Source organism: Ambystoma mexicanum, chromosome 5p, assembly GCF_040938575.1.
Source record: "Ambystoma mexicanum isolate Mex_15411 chromosome 5p, UKY_AmexF1_1, whole genome shotgun sequence".
Classification (NCBI taxonomy): domain Eukaryota; kingdom Metazoa; phylum Chordata; class Amphibia; order Caudata; family Ambystomatidae; genus Ambystoma; species Ambystoma mexicanum.
This window is the reverse complement of record NC_090930.1, coordinates 319312356-319334312: the sequence shown is the minus strand read 5'-3', so window position 1 is coordinate 319334312 and position 21957 is coordinate 319312356. Positions and strand designations below refer to the sequence as shown.

At 46.7% G+C, this 21957-nt stretch overlaps 1 protein-coding gene across 1 annotated transcript in view; it reads left to right on the top strand.

The window, feature by feature from the left end:
- Positions 1-21957, top strand: part of LOC138481643 (heat shock transcription factor, Y-linked-like) — a 131835-nt gene that overhangs the window by 67767 nt on the left and 42111 nt on the right. The gene's annotated exons all lie outside the window — the stretch shown is intronic.

Below are 21957 nucleotides of genomic sequence, written 5' to 3'. Positions count from 1 at the left end.
GTTGGGGGCCTTTGTAAAGCATAGACAGATATATGGACACCCTGGCGCTTGCATTTATGGGGGTATGGTGGCACTGGGCCCTTCTCTCATGTGCCTTTTCTGTGGGGTTTGATCTGTAATGGACGCTCCTTGGTGCCTCACGATTCAAACGAATAGACAGACAGATGTTAGTTTTGGGGAGAATATACCGCTGCACGGGATTAAATATATAGTGGGTACTCTGGTGTGGTTGTTGGGAGGGGTCATGCAGGCAGCTACCTTCAAAGTGAGAGTGGAGGACAGAGGGCCAGTGAACCATGGCCTGGCAGGGAGGCGGTCGAGAGGGTATGAGCAGGTCAACTGAGATGTATGGGCACAGGGTTTGGAGCTTGCCCCGTTCTCACACTCTGCAGTGAGCCCATTCTGTCATCATTTAATACTCATTAATTGGAACAATGAATGGCTGGACTTTTGTAAAAAACAAGGATCGCGCGGAGATGGCACGGGGTGGATGGGTTCTTGGCTGTCTGTACACGGTGCTGGGGAAGGGAGCGCTGACATCTCAGTGGAGTGGATTTGGGCCTAGCAAAAGATGGGAGTTGGCAGGACACAAAATAGAGTCTCTAAACACATGCATACAGTAGGTTATTGGCATACAGATTAATGTTATGTTATGCAAATATGTATGGAAGGGGTGGGGGTGACTCCCCCTTTAGCTTACATGTGGTGCACCTGCTGTGGGAATGCTAAAGGGGGTGGGACGATGCTACCTCTCCCCCAACACTTTCCCTGGCCACATGAGAGGAGTGCCAAGCCAGGTTTTCTGGGGGAATCATCTCTGATTCATCACAGAAGTGTAGGTGGGCGCGCATGGGGCAGGATACACCAGGAAGTGGAATTAGTAGGATTGGTGTGTTTGAGCCGTGAATAAGGATGGAGGAAAGGAATGGATGAATATGTACTTGCCTGTATGGAGATAGTGTGATTAAGGGACCACAAAGAAGTGAAGGTGGAATTATGCTACTTGTCCAATGGCTGATCATTGGTCATCCTTCATGTGCTTTTCCAGCTCCTCTAGTGAAAGATGTCCTAAACAGTCTGTCACTCATTTCTTTGGGACCTTGGGTGTATCCCACTGTAAACGTATACTCCTGGAGCGCTAAAGCCCACCTGCTTATTCATTGGGGACATGCAACTGTTTTTTAATGTACATACTAGTTGTTTATAGTGAGGCTTGATAGTGAATGGTATCCGCCACAAAAAGCTTAAATGTTTAACTGCCTATTGGAATGCAAGGGCCTCCCTCTCTCCAGCATAATAGTTTCTCTCCACTGCCTGTAGGTTATGTGATGCAAATGCTTCTATCACTTCTTGTTCTTGGCTTATCCGGGTGAGGGATGCCCATAGGCCTACATTGCTTGCGTCAGTAAAGAGCATAGTCTGGTCACTTGGGACAAATCTGCCCAGAGTGGGTGCTTGAGCAATACATTCTTTGTCATGATTTGGTATCTCCACGTGCTCCCTTGACCACTCAAATGTGGTATGATTCTTGAGTTGATACTATAGAGAGACGCATTTAGTTGCAAAGTTTTACACCCTTAAAGCATCCTAGTCCTCGAGGGTTGGAGATCTTTTTGCAGCTTCTGCCAGACTGGGTTTTGGGCAAATTCCCTTGTCACTCTGAATGGTATCCTCATGTGTGGTTGAGGATGGAATGATATCCTTGTTTGTGCTGGAGGATGGAATGGTATCCTCATGTGTGATTGAGGATGGAATGGTTCCCTCATGTGTTGTTTAATACGGAATGGTATCCTCATGTATGGTTGAAGATGGACTGGTAACCTCGTGTGTGACTGAGGATGGAATGGTATCATTGTATGTGGTTGAGGATAGATTGGTATCCTAGTGTGTGGTAGAGGATGGAATGTATCCTTGTGTGGCACATATTATACAGAGGTACTTGGTGAGAGTGGAATAGTATCCTCACAGACTTCCCACATACATCTATACAAGCACAGCCTTCACTTACAGACAGACAATAGGGTAGACAAATTATAAATCAGAAACATTCAAATCACTTGCCACACAAGAATACCATTCTTTCCTCAACCATTGTTACTAAATAGCATGCACTTCAAAAGATGCACCACATGAGGATGCGATTCCATTCTCTACCACACAAGAGGATACCATTCTGTCCCCACCTACCCATGTGCATACCATCACGTCCTCTTCCAGAAATGAGGCTACTTTATTGTCCCCTATCTTGCAAATACAAGGTACGTTTATTGAATATTTAGAAGGCACCCTCACAGATGGGCTGCTTTTTGCCTCTTGATATGCCCGTCCTCCCCGTACACACTGAGCGCAACACGCATCAATTCCATTGATGCATTGGTGGTCATGGGGACAGCATGTGGAGTACAAGCTCAGGTCCCCACATGAGGCTAGTAGTCCAACAGGTGAGGCAAGTAACCATGGGCATGCATGAGTAATTCAGGATGGATGTTAACATGTTACATACAGGGAGATAATTGAACCCATTTAAAGTAGCAAGCCACCCCCACCCAGTGCTTTTACCCAGCGTCCCATATGGTGAATATGCATGTGTGTGTAGACAGGCATTCTATTCCAAAAGTCGATGCATTACTCACCACTGTGGGAAAAAGAATTGGTTTACTACACTCAGCCTGTTGTCTGCCTTTCACTAGGTTGATCACCATGTACATTTTTCATAATTTATGCCCCATGGATTAGCATTGGTATCCTCTGTCTTCTAGCAAGTAATGGAGAACTTTTTCATGGTAAATTCTGGTGTCCACTGTTTCCAGGATGACATCATGGTGCATATTTAAAGCAAAAGAGGAGCATGATGAACTGTGCTCTACAGGGTTCGAAGCACTGCGAGAGAAGTGTCCTATAGGAGGGAGAGGAAAGGTTTTTCATTATTGAGAATTTTTTTCCAAACATACTTGTGTGAAATCCCATGAGTAGGAATGACTGACCACAAGACCTTGCAACATTGATTTACAACTCAGGGGTTGGCCTTAGCCACCTAGGGATCACATGTTGGTTGACAGGGGTGAAGGAGTGCAACTTACACTCCATTGGGGGGCATAGGAAACTGGTGGATTGGGTCTTGGTGTGGAAGAGGATTGGTAGAATGGATGGCATGGTCGAGAAGTGTGTGAAGGAGTGCATGAGAAAGGCAAGATGCACAGATATGTTCTCAGGTGGTGGTAGATAGCGACCCTTGATTCTCCATAGGAATGGTTTGTCTTCATATGTTTAGGCGAGATTTGTAGATGTGATCACAACTGCCAAATTGATTTGCCTCCTCAAGGATGTGTTCATGAGGGAGGAATGCCCAGCCTTCATAGAGTCGGGCAGTGGGGTTCTGCTCAACTCCTGAGTGCTACCACCTTACTTACCTGTCGGAGGGGGCGCGCCTATGGGTCCCGACGTGCCCCATCCTGGCGCTGTTATCCCCGATACCGGCTGGGGGGACCACGGTCATCCACGGCACTTGGCGCTTCCGGGGTTTCTGTATGCCGAGGTTTGCGCATGCGCGGAAGGCCGCGTCTCGGTCTTCGCGCATGCGCGGTCCTCAAGACGCTTGGGAAGCCACAAGCTTGCTTCCCAAGCCTCGTTTCGGGCACGGCAGCACTCGGGGATAGCACGGCTTGCGTTTCAAGCCTCCTGAGTGCTGCCGGTCCTATTTAAGGAGCGAGATCCCGAAACTCACCGCGTCTCAACGCGATTTGTTATTCGGATCGTGTTTTCGCTCCTGTAGCCTCCTGCGGCTCCAGTCCCCTGTGGATTCCTGCTACAGCCTTGCCCTTCAGCCTTGCCTGCTTCAGCCTTGCCCTTCAGCCTTGCCTGCTTCAGCCTTGCCCTTCAGCCTTGCCTGCTACAGCCTTGCCCTTCAGCCTTGCCTGCTTCTGCCTTACCCCTCAGCCTTACCTGCTACTGCCTTGCCCCTCGGCCTCAACATCTACGACCTGCCAGCTTCTGTCTTCCTGCATCCCAGCCACTTCCAGTTTCAAACTTTCTACTCAGCTCTACTATTGGGTTTCCAGTTGTTTCTCCTGGAATCTGGCATCATATATTTTGTGGACATTCACCTCACTCATCAGTCTACCTTTGAGTTCCTCTCTGAAGTATACCACAGCATACAGTTCGCAATACAACCTTGCAGACTGCTCCGGCGCCACAAGACTCAGGAAGGAGCACACTTGTGGCGTTGGGAGCTGGTCCATCCCTAACCCTGTTGACTTCAGGGAGAGGGCTGCACCGGTTTCTCGCGTTACATCATCTACAGTAACCTGTCGGACAGCCTGGCGACCTCACCACGAACAACTACCGGAAGCCCAGGTACTCTGCGCCCTAGAGACGCCATCTTTAACAGATTGTGACGCCTACCTTCCGACTCCGAGATGGACGAGGCTCAAGAACTCCGGGAGGAGATGCGTGTTCTTCGGGCCGAAATGACAGCACTCCGTCAAGAGAACATTGGTCTAAGACAGATGGTGCCAAAATCCTCTGGGGCAACATCTCAGGGAGAAGGGGCTATGTCCCAGACTACGCCCATCAAGTTTGACGTGTGGCAGAGTTTTGCAACCATTGCAGAATACATTTCCTCTTTAGAGCCTCTCATTTCAATTCCGATAAGGCCAAGATAGGATATATTTTGGGAAATTTGACTGGAAATGCCCTGGCTTGGGCCGCTCCATTGGTGTCCGCCAATAGCCCCATACTCAATGACTTCGCAGCTTTTGAAAAAGCATTTCTGGAGGTTTTTCAATCACCTAATTTGGCCTCCACAGCCCAGAATCAATTGATGGATCTGAAACAGGGTGTTATGGATATCATAGCCTACATTGGCCGTTTCCGTCAATTGGCAACCGACTCCCAGTGGCCTGAGATAACTCAAAGGACTTTGTTCCGAAGAGGTCTAAGAGAGGAGTACAAGGACGAATTACTACATATTCCTGAGCCAGACACCCTACAGCAATTAATTGAACAAGTGTTGCGTATAGACCACAGATTGGCAGAACGGAAGGGTGAGAGACGACGAGCTGAACGGATGTTCACAAGACCACCCAACGCTCAGGCTGGAAATTCCGGGCCTTCGGACTCCGGCCCCCGAACCCATGCAGTTGGGAGCCGTTAGGGGTCCGCTCTCGGAAGCTGAACGGAAACGCAGAAGAAATTTAAGACTTTGCTTATACTGTGGGGCCGCTGGGCATTTCTTGAGTACTTGTCCTCTACGTCCACAAAGGAAGTCGGAAAACTAGTAGGCCTGTCGTCAGTAGGAAGGGCAACGACAGGTCCAGATTCGTATTCAGTCCTTTCCAGTTCCGCCTCTCTATTTCAGCCCATGCAACCGGCAGTTTTACTGGTGGTAAGGATCAAGTTATCATGGTTAAACAAAGAGACAGAGGTGCTAGGCTTATTGGATTGTGGGGCCTCCGGAAACTATATAGACGAGACATTTGCAATCTGCCATGAAATACCCTTGTTCACCCGGAGAAGCGTCTTGCCCGTCGAGGTTATCGATGGAACCCCATTATCTTCTGGTCCAATTCGTCAACAAACCATGTGCCTACATATGCAGATTAAAGAACATGGGGAAAGAATCGCCTTGGATGTCATCAGATCACCCTCCTATCCCGTGGTCTTGGGTTTACCTTGGCTTCTTCACCATAATCCTACCATCGATTGGGGAGCTCGCATTTTGGATTTCACCTCTGCTCACTGCCTCCAAGATTGCTGTTTGCCCGGTGTGTCAAGAAATGAGATCTCCTCCATACCCCTCACGAGGGGTACTGGCTCTCCTGAGTTTTGTGCTCTATTGTCTGTCCCTCAGGAATATGCCGAATTCCAGCCAGTGTTTTCTGAACCCGAAGACATACCACTGCCACCTCATCGAATATTTGACTGTTCTATTGAATTGGTACCTGGTTCTGTGATACCTCATGGGAAGGTATACGCCTTATCCCTTACTGAGAAGGCGGTTCTTCAAGAATACTTGTCAGACTGTATCAGGAAGGGATACATCACTCCCTCGAAATCACCTGCTGGATTCCCGCTATTTTTTGTGAAAAAAAAGGAAGGAACCCTACGACCCTGTATTGACTATCGTCAATTAAACGATATCACACGAAAGGATAGATACCCATTGCCTTTAATTCGGAGCATCATGGAGTCCCTTCGAACTGCCCAGGTTTTTACTAAGTTGGATCTACGAGGCGCTTACCATTTAATTCGAATTAAAGACGGAGACGAATGGAAGACGGCTTTTAAGACCCCTTTTGGGCATTACGAATACCGGGTCATGCCATTTGGGTTATGCAATGCCCCGGCTGTCTTTCAGCGTTTTATGGATAACATTTTTTGTGACCTAATCGGGATATCAGTTTGGGTGTACCTTGATGATATCCTCATTTTTTCTGTCTCCCTGAAGCAACATGTGAAACATGTTCGAGAGGTGCTTCGACGTTTGTCCCAGAACCAACTGTATGTTAAGGTTGAGAAGTGTTCTTTTCATCAGACAAGAATGGAATTTCTGGGCTATGTGATCAGTGGCACAGGAATCTTCATGGATCCAGCCAAGGTACAAGCCATTCAGGATTGGACTCAACCTTCTGATGTAAAGTCCCTTCAACGATTCTTGGGATTTGCTAATTTTTATCGGCAATTTATTCCCCATTTTTCTCAACTCACGGCTCCCTTGACTCAACTAACTAGCAGTAAAGTACCCTTTCTTTGGAATTCACAGGCCACCAAGGCTTTCAACGTCTTGAAACAAGCCTTTAGTACTGCTCCCATTTTGCGTCATCCAAATGACGAGATGCCGTACATTGTAGAAGCCGACGCCTCAGATTTTGCTGTCGGTGCAGTCCTGTTGCAAAAGGAACCAGAGACTGATGTGGAACATCCCGTGGCATACTTTTCTCGCAAGCTCACGCCTAGCGAACGAAATTACGCAGTAATCGAGAAGGAATTGTTGGCAATAAAGGCTGCATTTGAAGAGTGGAGGCATCATCTCCTTGGAGGCCGGCATTCTGTGGAAGTACGTACTGACCACCGAAATTTGCAGTATTTGAAGTCTCTACAGTGCCGAACCTCTCGTCAAGCCCGGTGGGCCTTCTTTTTCTCTCACTATGACTTCCATATCACATACATCCCCAGTGCTCGGAATCTAAAGGCTGATGCTTTGTCTCGATCCTTGGAGGTAGAAGCAAGAAGGCAGTACAGGGATGAGCCAATAATATCCCCAAGGCATTTCCTGTTCGCTCTATCACCTTATCTTCAGAAGATTCTACAAGACACAAATTCCGATCCTGATCGGGAAGGCCTCATGAGGCATCCACAGATTACTGAAGATAATGGGCTGCTTTTCTTCCGGAACAGGCTATATGTCCCCGCAACCACTCTTCGGACTCTTGTGCTTCAGGGGTTTCACGACTCCCGAGTGGGAGGCCATCGTGGAATAGGAGCAACTCGAGAAGTAATATCCAGACAGTTCTGGTGGCCTGGTTGGGCCGATGATGTTGAACGTTATGTAAAGAGTTGTCCAGTGTGTGCTCAGGTGAAGACTCCTAGGAGGAGGCCCCTGGGGTTGCTTCATCCCACCGAGATTCCTCCTTACCCTTGGCACACCATTGCGGTTGATTTCATCGTGGAACTTCCTCCATCTGAAGGATATACCTGTATCATGGTCGTTGTAGACTGTTTTTCCAAAGCGGCTCATTTTGTTCCGTTCTTTAAGATACCTACTGCTTCACAGATGGCATTGGCATTTCTTCAGGAGATATACAGGTTACACGGATTACCGGAAAAGATCATATCCGACCGAGGGTCTCAATTTTTGTCATCTTTCTGGCGTCAATTGTGCAGTCATCTCGACATTCATCGCGCACTCAGTTCTGGTTATCATCCTCACACCAACGGCCAGACAGAAAGGACTAACCAGACTCTAGAACAGTATCTTCGCTGTTTTGCCAATGCCACTCAATCTAACTGGAAGTCGCATCTAGTTTTTGCTGAAATCTCCTACAACAACACGATTCATTCTGCTACAGGCCTGAGTCCGTTTTTTTGTTTGTCTGGCTTGCATCCTAGACTGGTACCCTTTTGTCCTGTACCTTCAAGTGCAGTTCCCTCTGCTGATCGGCTTGTCGCTTCCATCCAGGATCAACACTCCTTGGCACGCAGTACTTTGGCGGAGGTACAGGCACGGATGAAGCAACAGGCTGATAAGGGGAGGACCCCGGAACCTGCTTTCCAGGTGGGGGATCTGGTTTGGTTGTCCTCCAAGCATCTTCACATACGTAATTTGCCCACCAAGTTGGCTCCCCGATATTTTGGTCCTTTCAAGATTGCTAAGCGCCTGTCTGCTTTGGCTTTTCGCTTGCAGTTACCTCAGACATGGCGGGTGCATCCGGTTTTCCATGTCTCCCTGTTGAAGCCATACGTGGTTGACACGTTTGGCCGATCTGCCCCTCGTCCCACACCTGTTATTGTCCGGGGGTCCCCGGAATTTGAGGTGCAGGAAATTTGCGATTCTCGCATCAGGCGTGGGGTTCTCCAGTATTTAGTGGATTGGAAAGGCTACCCAGCCTGTGATAGAACTTGGGAACCACGTAGTTATGTACATGCTCCCCGCCTGATCCATGATTTGTATCGCCGCTTTCCTTGGAAACCCGGGGCTCCTGGCCTTTCTGGGAGGGGGCAAAGTGTTACCACCTCACTTACCTGTTGGAGGGGGCGCGCCTATGGGTCCCGACGCGCCCCATCGTGGCGCTGTTATCCCCGATACCGGCTGGGGGGACCACGGTCATCCACGGCACTTGGCGCTTCCGGGGTTTCTGTATCCCGAGGTTTGCGCATGCGCGGAAGGCCGCGTCTCGGTCTTCGCGCATGCGCGGTCCTCAAGACGCTTGGGAAGCCACAAGCTTGCTTCCCAAGCCTCGTTTCGGGCACGGCAGCACTCGGGGATAGCACGGCTTGCGTTTCAAGCCTCCTGAGTGCTGCCGGTCCTATTTAAGGAGCGAGATCCCGAAACTCACCGCGTCTCAACGCGATTTGTTATTCGGATCGTGTTTTCGCTCCTGTAGCCTCCTGTGGCTCCAGTCCCCTGTTGATTCCTGCTACAGCCTTGCCCTTCAGCCTTGCCTGCTTCAGCCTTGCCCTTCAGCCTTGCCTGCTTCAGCCTTGCCCTTCAGCCTTGCCTGCTACAGCCTTGCCCTTCAGCCTTGCCTGCTTCTGCCTTACCCCTCAGCCTTACCTGCTTCTGCCTTACCCCTCAGCCTTACCTGCTTCTGCCTTACCCCTCAGCCTTACCTGCTACTGCCTTGCCCCTCGGCCTCAACATCTACGACCTGCCAGCTTCTGTCTTCCTGCATCCCAGCCACTTCCAGTTTAAAACTTTCTACTCAGCTCTACTATTGGGTTTCCAGTTGTTTCTCCTGGAATCTGGCATCATATATTTTGTGGACATTCACCTCACTCATCAGTCTACCTTTGAGTTCCTCTCTGAAGTATACCACAGCATACAGTCCGCAATACAACCTTGCAGACTGCTCCGGCGCCACAAGACTCAGGAAGGAGCACACTTGTGGCGTTGGGAGCTGGTCCATCCCTAACCCTGTTGACTTCAGGGAGAGGGCTGCACCGGTTTCTCGCGTTACATCATCTACAGTAACCTGTCGGACAGCCTGGCGACCTCACCACGAACAACTACCGGAAGCCCAGGTACTCTACGCCCTAGAGACGCCATCTTTAACACTGAGAAATTCAGATAAATGCAATGAGTAAAGTAATAAAGATTTGCAGGACTGTCCTGTAAAATCTGAAAACCAAATGGTTTATTAGTACCTGGAGCAGGTTTTTTTTTTTTTATGCGTACAAACGAACCGATTGGTTCGTTTGCAAGCCTTACCTGATGGTAAGCTTATTTTCTTCAGTCCAACATAGAAAGTGAGAAGGGACTACACGTAGTCCTTTCTCCCTGTCCATGGCGGGCATTTCTTTTTAAAATGTACTTGAATGGCTGCCATGGTGGCCATTTTCTTTGTGTACTATGGCCACCACCGAAAGAGAAAATGGACTACATTTTCCTGTCTGCAGCAGCCTTTCTTTCTTTTTTTTCCGGCTGCAAAATGCAACTCGTCTCACAGCTGAAATAAACCCCACCATTAGTACCCTGGTCTAACGGGCTGGGTTGCTAATGGCATTAAGTCCCTCGCATGCGGGCATATACTGTATAAGGTAATGCCCCCAGGGCCTTCGTTACAGCCTTCGCTACACTCAGGTCTGTAACTGTAACTATGGGCCCCGGGGAATTACCTTATGTGGTAATGGCACGCAGGCTCAGGCCTTATTGATAATTAATGAGGATACTTCCTCTTGCAGACAAGGGGTTTCAGGTACCATGAGGAGCAGGCAAAAAGTATCAGAGCAGGCAACAAGAGTCCCGAACAGGACAACAGCCACTTGCAGGCCACTTCCGGGTACGCGCGCAGGTGCTGGTTAGTAGGCTGGCTGGGCGTAGAGGGGGGCAGAGTCATGGCATCACTAGAACGTTGCAATGAGATGTCAGCAAGTTCCTCCGTGTTATGGTACAGCAATATGCAGATGCTTCCTCTTGCAGACATGGGTCTCAGGTCCCACGAGGAGCAGGCAAAAAGTATCAGAGCAGGCAACAAGAGTCCCGAACAGCACAACAGCCACTTGCAGGCCACTTCCGGGTGTGCGCGCGGGTGCATAGTATACCTGAATCAGTGCAGCCACCTTTGCCAGAAACATTTCGCGTATAGTGCACACCATCTTTTTCTATGAAAATTAAATTGTGGCATTCAATTTGCTGAGCAGAACCCTCCCCAGAATGTTGATGGGAGTGTATTTTGAAAACAGTAATGGTGCTACGATATGCTTTGTCCCTATGGTCAGTGGTAAATCTTTTGTCAAAACTGTCCCCGAAAAGCCTTGTGTGTCCAAACATTTGGTAGATAATGGAAATCCTTCTTCCTTGATGCACGATCTGGTTGCCCCAGTATCTATAAGAAAGGAAAGTCCCCTCTGTCCTATCTGAACTGCTTCCTCTGGTTCCTCCTCTGGGTCCTCAGTTACTGCTAGAACAGGACACACTTGCACTCCCTGTGGGCATCCCTATTGGGAAAATGTGTTTGCGGATGATGTGGTTACCGTTCACCATTGTTGTTCCTGTGTATTGGGGCATGGTATTCTGTCCCAGTATTGTTACCATGTCTAGTATCTGTGTCTGAGCCGGCGTCTGAAGTACGCTCCCTGTACCTTAAGTTCCTGTCATTTTCCCACCTTGTAACTGTACTTGTGCCTGAATAGGCGCACACAGTGTTTGTGCAAGCTGTTTCTGTAGTTGCTTTTGCTGCAGCATTACCTGCACCTGTTATGGAGTCTGCTGCATGTATGTCTGCTGTTGTGTCCATGCCTGTGCAAGTGGGCATGTTTGTGCAAAATGTACAAAATTCCCAAATGCAAAGTACTGTTCTCTGAAACGTGGAGTCATTCCCCTGTATCCCATTTCCCTACCACGTGCATAGTATCCTCTCCCGGTCTGATACTGCCCCATGTACCCATTGCCTCTGCATGTCTGCATGACCCCTGACTGCTGCTCATTTATGAATGCGGGTTGCTGCTGCATTTGTACCATTCCCTACTGCTTGTTGGGTGGCACCTGAATTAAACCTCCCAGCTGCATTACCACAGCCAATGGAAGCCCTCCTTGCTGAGCTTGTGGAATGACAACTGGCCCTGTGAGTACTGCTCCTTCCTTATGTATTTATTTTCTGAACTAATTTGTTTCCTGCCTTGGGTGCATTATCAACAGTCTCCTTATCCTTCTCTTGCTTCCTTTTGCAATAGTGTACAATTGTCGGCTGTATGTCAGGCCATCCTTTTGCCTCAATTCTCACTATCTTTTCTAAATAGACCTGCACTTCTGCTGGGAGCGTCCTTACTAAAATGTGGTTAAACAAAGGTATTCTTTCATCCCATGACTGTTTATTTTCCTGCGTCCACATTTCTCGGGATCCTAATCAGGCTTCATTTTGCAAGCCAATATAGAACCCATGTCCGACGCATCTGGATACAGCTCCCTTAGAGCCTTCCAAACATGTGCTCGATAGTTGTTAAAGGGTGCTCCATCATGTATATTAGAGCTTAATTTTACTCCTGTGTAACCAGCCTGTTGCCATATGTTGTCACTTCTCTCCCCAACCAATACTGACAATAAACATTTTATGACCCCTTTGGCCAATGGGATTCCTGCTGTCTCTTTCTCAAAAACATAGATCCACTTGCTCGCCCCCACCATTAATGAAGGTACACTGTAAACTAAATTGGCCCTGTCAATAGTCTGCCATGGTATGTAGTGAACCTCGCCCGTGCTTTTTGTAAAACGGGCATCTGTGTGCAAGCTCTGTGTTTATTGCCGTGTTGTGGTCTCTTCACTACCGCTATTCTAGTTTTCCTACTCTGAAGCCTATATCCACAGTCACCCAGAGACTGTTCTCTTTCCTCCTCTTCTATCTCATTTCTTCTCCTTTCCCCTCTCCTGTCTGTCAAATTGTGTGTGTCTGTTTTGTCATCCCCTGATTGCTGTCAGTACTGTCTTCCCAGTCCGACATGGTGTGCCTTTCTTCTGCCCCATCAGTTTTGCTATTGTCCATGTCTTGTCCCCAATTATCTATTTTAAATTGTATGCGTCCTGCTGTCCACCGGCACCCTTTTTGTGTTAATTTCCTTTTTCTCTATCTGCCTTTACATGACTTTTTCTGCCTCCTTCAACACATTCTCAAGTTGCTGCTGCATGCTCTTTTTAATGCCATTCAAACATTTCCTCCTCCTGTTCTCGTCCTTGCTAATGGTGCTTGTGTCACCCTCCTCTTTCTTTTTATGTGTTTCCTCCTTGTCTTGAGGCACTCGCTTTGGATTTTGTATACCCTGCAGCTGGTTTTAGTAATGGGTATATCATGTAGGAAGGGGGCGGTGCATTTCCTTGCTCCTTCTCCTTTTTCCGTTTCTCCATACAGTTTCCAAAGCCCCAAAATATCTTGTCTCTTTTCTAGCTTTGCAGCCTTGTATGTAGCCAACAGGTATGAATGCATACTGTCTATAATATCTTTATCAAACGTTCCCTCCCTGGGACACTCTCTATAACACTTTCCCAGTGTGTCATGTGCCCACTAATAATGGTACCTTGTTATTTTCTGACGATATTGGGGCAATTTTATACACATGTCATTGATTGGTTCATCCATCCAATAGGATTTCATCGTCCCGCCTTAATCCCTATCCTTCTCTCCCCTCTTCCTCTTTTCCTTTATGATTTTATACCTTTAACCGCCTTTTTCAATCGATCCCACTCACTCGATATTATACTCACCACTTCACTTGATCACCCTATTTTCATTCGCTTCGGCCTTCTCCACTGGCCCCACCCTTTCACACCTCGCACTCAATACTTGCACACACTGGCGTTCTCCATAGGCACGCCTTGTTATATCAAGGCCCACCGCCTTAACAAAGATGCCCTATGTTAGTACATTAGAAAAATCGGTTAATCTCCCCTCAATCGACTGCATCATTTACTCGCACTATGCAGCTCTGCAGCTATTTACAAGTTATTTTGGCTCTGACCTTTCCATTTATTCCACAGCCACATAAAACAAATACTAATATCACTTCTCACAAAACAAAAACAGGCCATTGCTTCTGTAAGGGAGGAAGGTTCCGTATCCCCCCCTGTACATTCTACATGAAATAAGTCTATTTGCTCGTCCCATCGTGGGGAGACGCCCCCCTTGTCTTTCCCTGATGACAGTGGAAAAAAGCCATGGGACGATACACTAAGACTCCATTTTGTGCCTAGGCCTCACAATGATCTCTAAAAAGCCTCCTCCGCCCTAACCCAGCGCTGCGCACAGCCAGCTCCAACAGCCCCCACCACCTCCTCCCCTGTGTGCATGGCACCAACCCTGTTCTCACGGAAGCCAAGGCGCGAATTGTTGCAAACTGAAAACTGTGTTCTTTCTCTTCCTCTGAACTCACTGCTGTGTGTGTGACCGGGGCAAATCTTGACTTGTGTATTCATCCGACTCCACAAACCTACTCCTACCCCTTGGACCCCCACTTTTAGGAATTATTGCCTGCACAACCTTTTCCCCCTCTATTCTCCTTTCATGTAGCAGTGGTGAGACCCTTCCCCACTGACCACCCTAGATTGTCACCATATAACTAATCTCATGTGATCATATATTCTCCATGGGCTAACACCTATCAATCCATTGGTTTGAACCATGTGGCACCAGGATGAATAAATCTCAGATCAAAACCTTTAGAGAAGCCACCTGGCAAACAAGACCACTGCACCCCTGCCCCACAAGGGCCCATCTTCAGAATGTGCATAGTTTTTCTCACAATTTATAGGCGACCCCACATTCTGGTATAAGTTTTATGTTTTAAATTATTCTTAGCATGTCAAGGATTACTGTGTAGTTTAGATTAGTTAGGACAATCACACCTTGTGGATCCAGCCTGACCTCCACCCCTCCCAGATGAGCCCAGCTGACCCACGTGCTGCAAGAAGCAACAGCTCTGTACCAACCAATCAAGGTGCACCACCCCAGTTTGGAACATACTGCAACACTGTAGTACACCAATGGGCTTGCACTATGCATCCCCTATACTGTTTGTCACCGATGACCAGATTTTTTTAATAAAGATATGTTGTTTCTGTATTGTTGGCAGAGCGCTTTCAGAGCAACAGAGTCCTCTGCGTGCATCATTTATTTTATAAAACTTTACTTAACTTGCAATTTTTCTCCTGGTCTCATTCCCTACTGGGATTTGTATTTTGGGGGAATGACCGCCATCACTACTTACAAAAAACTTACGCACATGACCCTCGAAACAATTCCCAGAGAAAATAATATGATGCAACTATCACCTGCAATATGTGCAACTCTTGTCTAACAAGGTCCTTCACTTACTACGCAAACCTCTGCTCTAGCACAGATGTGCCACTGTCCACTTGCTCCCTATCGGAGCAGCAGATCTAACATCTAAGACTACTACGGTCACTAATGAGGTTCCGTCCTATATATCATAAAAAGAATCCCTCCCAACCTTGCGCTTTCATGCACGGGTATGCTCACGTATCCTTTAGGGAGATTCTTCACTTCTCTCGACCTCAGAGTCTCCCTTTAAAGGCCTGCGTTTTAGTCGGAGTGAAGACAGTGCCGAACCAGGCGATTCTTTATGAAGTGGCATCCCGGGACCTCTTTTGGCTCAAGCTCTTTGGACTGGCCAACGGACGGTGTCCCGCACTTCTCTGGGAGTAAGGCTGGAATGGCTGAGATATCTCACTGGGGCCTCCAAAAATGTGTCTGGTCGACTTGAAAAACTCACCAGGAAATTAAAAAAGTATTCAAAAGGAGTGAACGTCGGTGCAAGAAGTAATGCAGTTTTATTCAGGGTCCCAGGCACAAATGGGACAGCAAATTCAAACAGATCACGGAACAGAACTGCATGAAAAGGCGCTGTTAAAGAAATGCCCCTAAAGTCAGAACTTTTATACAATGCAAAGTAATTAGCATTCCTGATGGTACGACATGAAAAAATCTCCCCACACAAAGCTGATTGGACTTCGCACTTGAACCCTTATAGAAAAACCTACATTGCGATCAATAATTGGGTCCATGAACCTTCCCACACCACCCTCAAGTACAGCTTGTGACATCACAATCTACCCCCATTTGCCACAGCGCAAAGTCATTGAAACTTTTAAGACGACCAAAGGAACTTTAATAAACTTCCCTTGTTGCCTTATCCTGATTCTCATGAGAAGAGCTGCTCACCATTTCACCATCAGAGCCTTGAACCACGGACGCACTGTTACATAAATTTAGCATATCGGGGATGTCCTAACCCTTTTCCCAGGCAAAATGTTGTACGGGGTAATTTGAAATATAAAAAATTGCATGCATTCATAGCTTGTTGGTGGAACCTGGGAGCTGCAATCTGTGATCTCGAAAAATAACCATTATGAACTTTTCTCAGCACTGGCCTGGGATCACAGACTGTACTAAATCACCAGCCACAGGGGCGTGTGACGCACATAATATGTTATCACACGTTTTCAGAAAAAGCAAGCTTTTAAGGCCTTTTTACAGCATTTCGCTCTACCACTAAGTTTTTGATTATACTTTCCTGTGCCACTGTATTCACAGATCACTTTTAGTATAGGTCTTATTTTATCATTTTGTAAGCATCAGGATGAGCCCCTTCCCCCTTTAGTGCTATTTTTGCAGCTGGAAAGTGTGTTCCTTTTTACTGCATTGGACTTGCATCCTTATTAGACTTTCATCCCACATTGCCATGACATTCTCACTAACTTTATTACTCATATCAGAAAGTCTATGGCCATACCATGCAAAAAAATGCATCCACTGGATGGTCCTTATGACCTTATGATTGGCTTACCATGAGCTTCAATAATATCTTGACTGTCGGTGGTTTTTCCTCGTCTGTTTGGGATATATTGCATATATCTATTGGTCTGCTTTTAAATGCCTAGACAAGAAAACTGTTAATACATTGACGGTTCATGAACAGTTGTTTTTGATGAAGAGATGTATAGAAATGACATTGACCTGTTTGAACTGTATTTGTATTTCATTTTGTATTGTATTTTATTTGCATAGCGCCATAAAAGGGCCTGTAGACATTACTCAGAATGTTTAAACGTGTGAGAATAGTAGTGTTCAGTCTCAAATGGGAAGATTGAAGAAGAAAAAAACAGATGAAATGAGGAGCGAAAAGAATGCTAAATTGTATTTTCAAGAGAATTCTGATAAAAAAGGGAAAATGTGCACAGATTTAAGAAGGCTTGTGCCTGTAATCCATGCGCCAGCCTAGTACAGTTAGAGAAAACCCAATGTTTAAATATGTATGCTTGTTGACAGGATGAGTTCTGCTTTGGCACAAAAAAAGCAAGAATTATCCACATGCTTGCTAACTGCCATACAAGTTGCAAGCATACCTCACTTCAAACAAACTACTGACAAGTATGTGCAAGTTTAATTGAGATGCTAGCACACAACTGCCCTGACATCTTTTGGGGGTGTAGGGAGTGTTTTCTGGAATGTCCGAAGTTTAACTGCTTTCACATAGAGAATCACTATATTCATTGGAAGGTGTGGAAAGACCTCCCTAATGAAGTCATGAATTCTTTTGCATTGCTCATAGGCCACAATGTATTCAACGTCTATCCAAACGATACACTGGTTGGTGTACTTTCTTGTGTTCACCTCACAGCTGATGCTATTAAATATCTACTGAACTAACCTGACCTAAACTGGAGGCCTGAGTGCAATTCTTCCTTCGACAAAGGGCTTCTGAACCTGCACATTTCTTACAGCATGCACAAATGCTAATAATGAACAGAAAAGAGAGAGAGAGACAGAGACAGAGAGACAGAGAGAGAGAGAGAGAGAGAGAGAGAGAGAGAGAGAGCGAGAGAGAGAGAGAGAGAGAGAGATTTGCTTATTTCTCTCGCAAACTACATTTCTGGCAGTAGTGAATGCATCACTCATTGTCATTTCTTAAGGGACAGTGGCAGTTGTTTGGCTTTCACAGTGTTTGGGGCTACCTCATTCTGTGCTTTCCTGGCATCTGAAAGATGGATCCAATACCGCAGACCCTTTACTTTTACAGCAAGTGGAGTGCAGTATATTACTTCTTACGGATCATGCACCCTTGGGGTGTTCCATTTCTAGACAAAGCTTCAGACATATACCAATTCTCTGGGAAGTAAAGGTTGTGCAGGGCTATTTTGTACTGGTGCCCCTGTGGCTGTCTCAAATCTGCTGTTTACGTGTGGGCAATTTGCATCTTACGGCTTGTGTGAGTTGTGCGAGGTGTTCTTTTAACTTTTCCCCGAGCACTGTGGCTGTTATATGAGCGTCAGAGGCCCTTCTCACTGGCAACAATGGCGTTTGCATGCGTCGACCAGTTACTATTTTGTGGGGGGACAGGTGATGGTCCTTGCTAGGTGGTGTGCACAGTTGGAACAGTGCCAGGGGCAGGCAGTACACCCACATTTTTTTCAGGAAGTACACAGTTTTTATGACCTGCTTTTGAGCAGGCCGTTTATTTTCTCCACCATCCCATTGCGGGTGGTAAATCAAGCACATTTTGTGTTTTATTCCCAACTTCGATGTGGCCTCCTTGAATAGCTCATTAAAGAAATGTGTTCTGTTATCTAATAGTATGACCTCACATACCCCCCACCAGGAGAAGACTTCTCTCAATAAGAACTTGGCTGCACACTTCGCATCAGGCTGTGCAGAGGCCCCTGCTCCCACCCATTGAGAGAAGGGACACACCACCACAATCAAATATCTTGCTCTGTTACATCTTTCCCCCATGTCTGTATAGTCAATGTTCAGCTCACGGATATCAGCAGCTATGTGTTGTTTCGAACTGTGAGCTGGAAAGTGTAGCTGTTTGAATGCAATATATAATAATTGAACCGGCATGACCACTTAGTATCTTGTCTCCATAGCAGATCAGTGGGTGATTGGGAACAACCAAGTTTAAGCTATAGCTCTTGTTCCGCTTGTGGCACTCTGCGTTGCAGCTCTATCACTTGTGCTATTGGTAGCGTATTGCAAGCGTCTGCTTTGGGCATTTCACCTTTGCTCGTTATGATGCATACACTGCGCATGGATACTGGGAGATGCGTTGCTTCTTTTGCTGCCACATCTGTGGCTGCTTTACCGAAGGATATTTTATCTGTATTTTATGTGGGCTTGGTACTTTACTATTGCCACTACAGAGGGTTCTGCAAGGGCCTCAACCAATTTATTTAGCAAATCTGCATGTTGGACAAAGGGAAGGCAGCCAAGAATAGGGTCTGCGTGAGTGACGGTGAGGCTTTTCTGATCTATCCTTTATATGGCCATTAGGCGTTGTAAGAAGTGAGAAGAAGAAGAGAAGTGGTATCCTAGCCCGTAGGGGGTAGAAGGTGGAGCCGCGTAGCATTTGTCCCGACCAAGTGCAGAATAGAGATAAAGAGAAAAATAGTAGGGGTCTATTGCAAGCGTCTGCTTTGGGCATTTCACCTTTGCTCGTTATGATGCATACACTGCGCATGGATACTGGGAGATGCGTTGCTTCTTTTGCTGCCACATCTGTGGCTGCTTTACCGAAGGATATTTTATCTGTATTTTATGTGGGCTTGGTACTTTACTATTGCCACTACAGAGGGTTCTGCAAGGGCCTCAACCAATTTATTTAGCAATTCTGCATGTTGGACTGGGGACCCATCAGCTCTCTTAAATCCCCTCCTTCTCCATCTCGATAGCCCAGTATGCACTGTTGTGGTTATAATACGCTGAATCAGAATACATTGTCACAGAGCACCCTCTTGCTGCATGAAGTAATCCAATCAGTGCTATGAGTTCTGCTGCGTGTGTGGAATAGTGCATGGGCGAGCGTTTCATATTCTCTTTCCTTCATCCTCACTACTGCAGCCCTTACATGTTTTTCACCTGTTTCTTGTTCAATAGACACTGACCCATCAACGAAGAACACTTCCCCCTCCTCTAGGGCATATTCTCTGGCCTTTGGAATGTCATCCCCCTCTCCCTAGTATGTTCTTGCATGTCTTTTTTGATGCATGGTTCTGTAAGGAACGTGGCAGGGTTTACTGTCTTACACCTTACCACATGGATAAGCAGCCAAGGACAGAGACACACATACACAAGGCGCGCAGGCAGCTGGCTGGCCCCCACCCTTGCACTCCCCCTGCGAAGGAAAGCTCTGCGCTTCCATTCTCACGCTGAAGATGGAGAAATTTGCAACAATCAATATGCTACAGTTTTCTTCCTCTGAGATCACTGTTTGCCTGAAAACCGGCATGTGAACCAGGATGAGCTAAGCACTTTCTGCTCGATTCGTCCTCATAAACGTGCAAGCCACCCACCCCCATTAGAACAATTTATTGCCATCCTGACCCTGCACCCCCTGTAAGGTATTTCTTTCAAGTGCCAGACCCTCGCCTGTGCTGCGAAACCCACCCAACACACCCACTACTAACCTTAAGCATTTCTATTATTATATATGCTTTTACTTGCACTAATGAATTTGAAACCTAGAAAGAGATGCGAAACATAGCCTGATTCTTTTACATGCACAATAAAGGTCAAGGCCTTCAATTAAAGCCACAAATGACCCAATTGTACTCACAATAATGATTGTGTGTAACTTATGTAGAAATGTGACAAGTAGCATAAAATGTTTTAAATAATTTGTCATTTAGTATGCAACAATACTAGCTTAGGTAGTGACCACAGTGACCGGACCCTGACCTGCATGGAGCGCAAGATGTTTGACGTCCGTCAGCTACTCAGCCAACCAGGAGGAAGAAATGCTACCCACACCTACAGCACCACACCGACAGGCCAATCGGGTCCCTTTAGTATTTTTTGTTAGAGTTACTTTAACTAATATAAATGTTGTCACTGATGTAATGAGGTGGAGTTTTTTGGGTTATTTCCTATCTGGAGAAATAAACCATCCTTTGAACTCTTGCAGCCGGGTCTCAGTGCCTCTTTCCCCGACAAGGGGTTTTGCCTGATATCTTATTTTTTCTCTCACACGTAGTAAGACGGGGAAAGGCACCTACATTTTTGGTGACCCCCGCGACGTGATTTAGTGAGGTGCCTTGAGGCCTGCGCCGCCCGGCAGCGAGATCCAGGGCGCCCCCCAGCAGAACCATCGCCTCCGCGGTTGACCAGACTGTGCACACCAAGAAGAAAGGGTCAAGGGTTCCCGGTTGACGAATACCCAATCGAAAGCTGCTTGCCAAGGCAGAGCGGCGACCCTCGGAGTACCTGACTGAACACGTGGAGTCCCGGTTGCAAAGACCCCAAAGGAAGGTAAGGGGAAAATACGGGAAGAAGGGAATTAGCAACAAAGGGAAGGCAGCCAAGAATAGGGTCTGCGTGAGTGACGGTGAGGCTTTTCTGATCTATCCTTTATATGGCCATTAGGCGTTGTAAGAAGTGAGAAGAAGAAGAGAAGTGGTATCCTAGCCCGTAGGGGGTAGAAGGTGGAGCCGCATAGCATTTGTCCCGACCAAGTGCAGAATAGAGATAAAGAGAAAAATAGTAGGGGTCTCGTGTAGGCTCAGAGTAGTTTTTAAAATATTCTTTTTCCGTGGAAGTAAGAAATCTTGAGACATAATAAAGGTGAAAGAGGTGGGGAGTGAATGCGAAATAGTGGGTAGTATAGGGACGACGAAAAAACAGGGACAGTAATGGGAATAGGGAAAGAACAAATGCGCGCAGGCAGTGCATGTGTATGTTGCATGATTATATGTTTGTTGGTCTGCTTTTATGTATATGTCTTGTTGAACACGCTAAAGTATTTTAACACAAGTAATCTGTGATTGATATAAGGTAAAGCAGAAGAAATAAACTGTGAGGGGTGATCAGGTAACACCTCTCAGAAAGCTAATGTGACATATGGTAATTGTGAGCATTGATAAAGAACGTATTATTTCTACATATTTTAACTGATATACCAAGTAAGAGGTGGGAAGAGATTCAAAGGTACTAGAATACACAAGAAAGGAAAATAAACATTGCCATGGGGGGAGTAACACCACTAGCACATATTTGCCAGCACCTTCCACTTTATAGCGACAGGATACAGAAGTATCACGATCAGTGGATCACTGAGATAAAGGGAGACGGGGTTACACCAATTTGGCCAGAAGGAGGATCATTTGACAAAAGAGTGTTGGACCTAGTATCAACACATTTGCTAGCGCGATACAAAGGGAAACAGTTACAGAACCGGAGAGAAGTGTTAATTTATGGCGAATGTTTGAGGAAGTTTCCCCCACGGCAGAGGTATGTACAA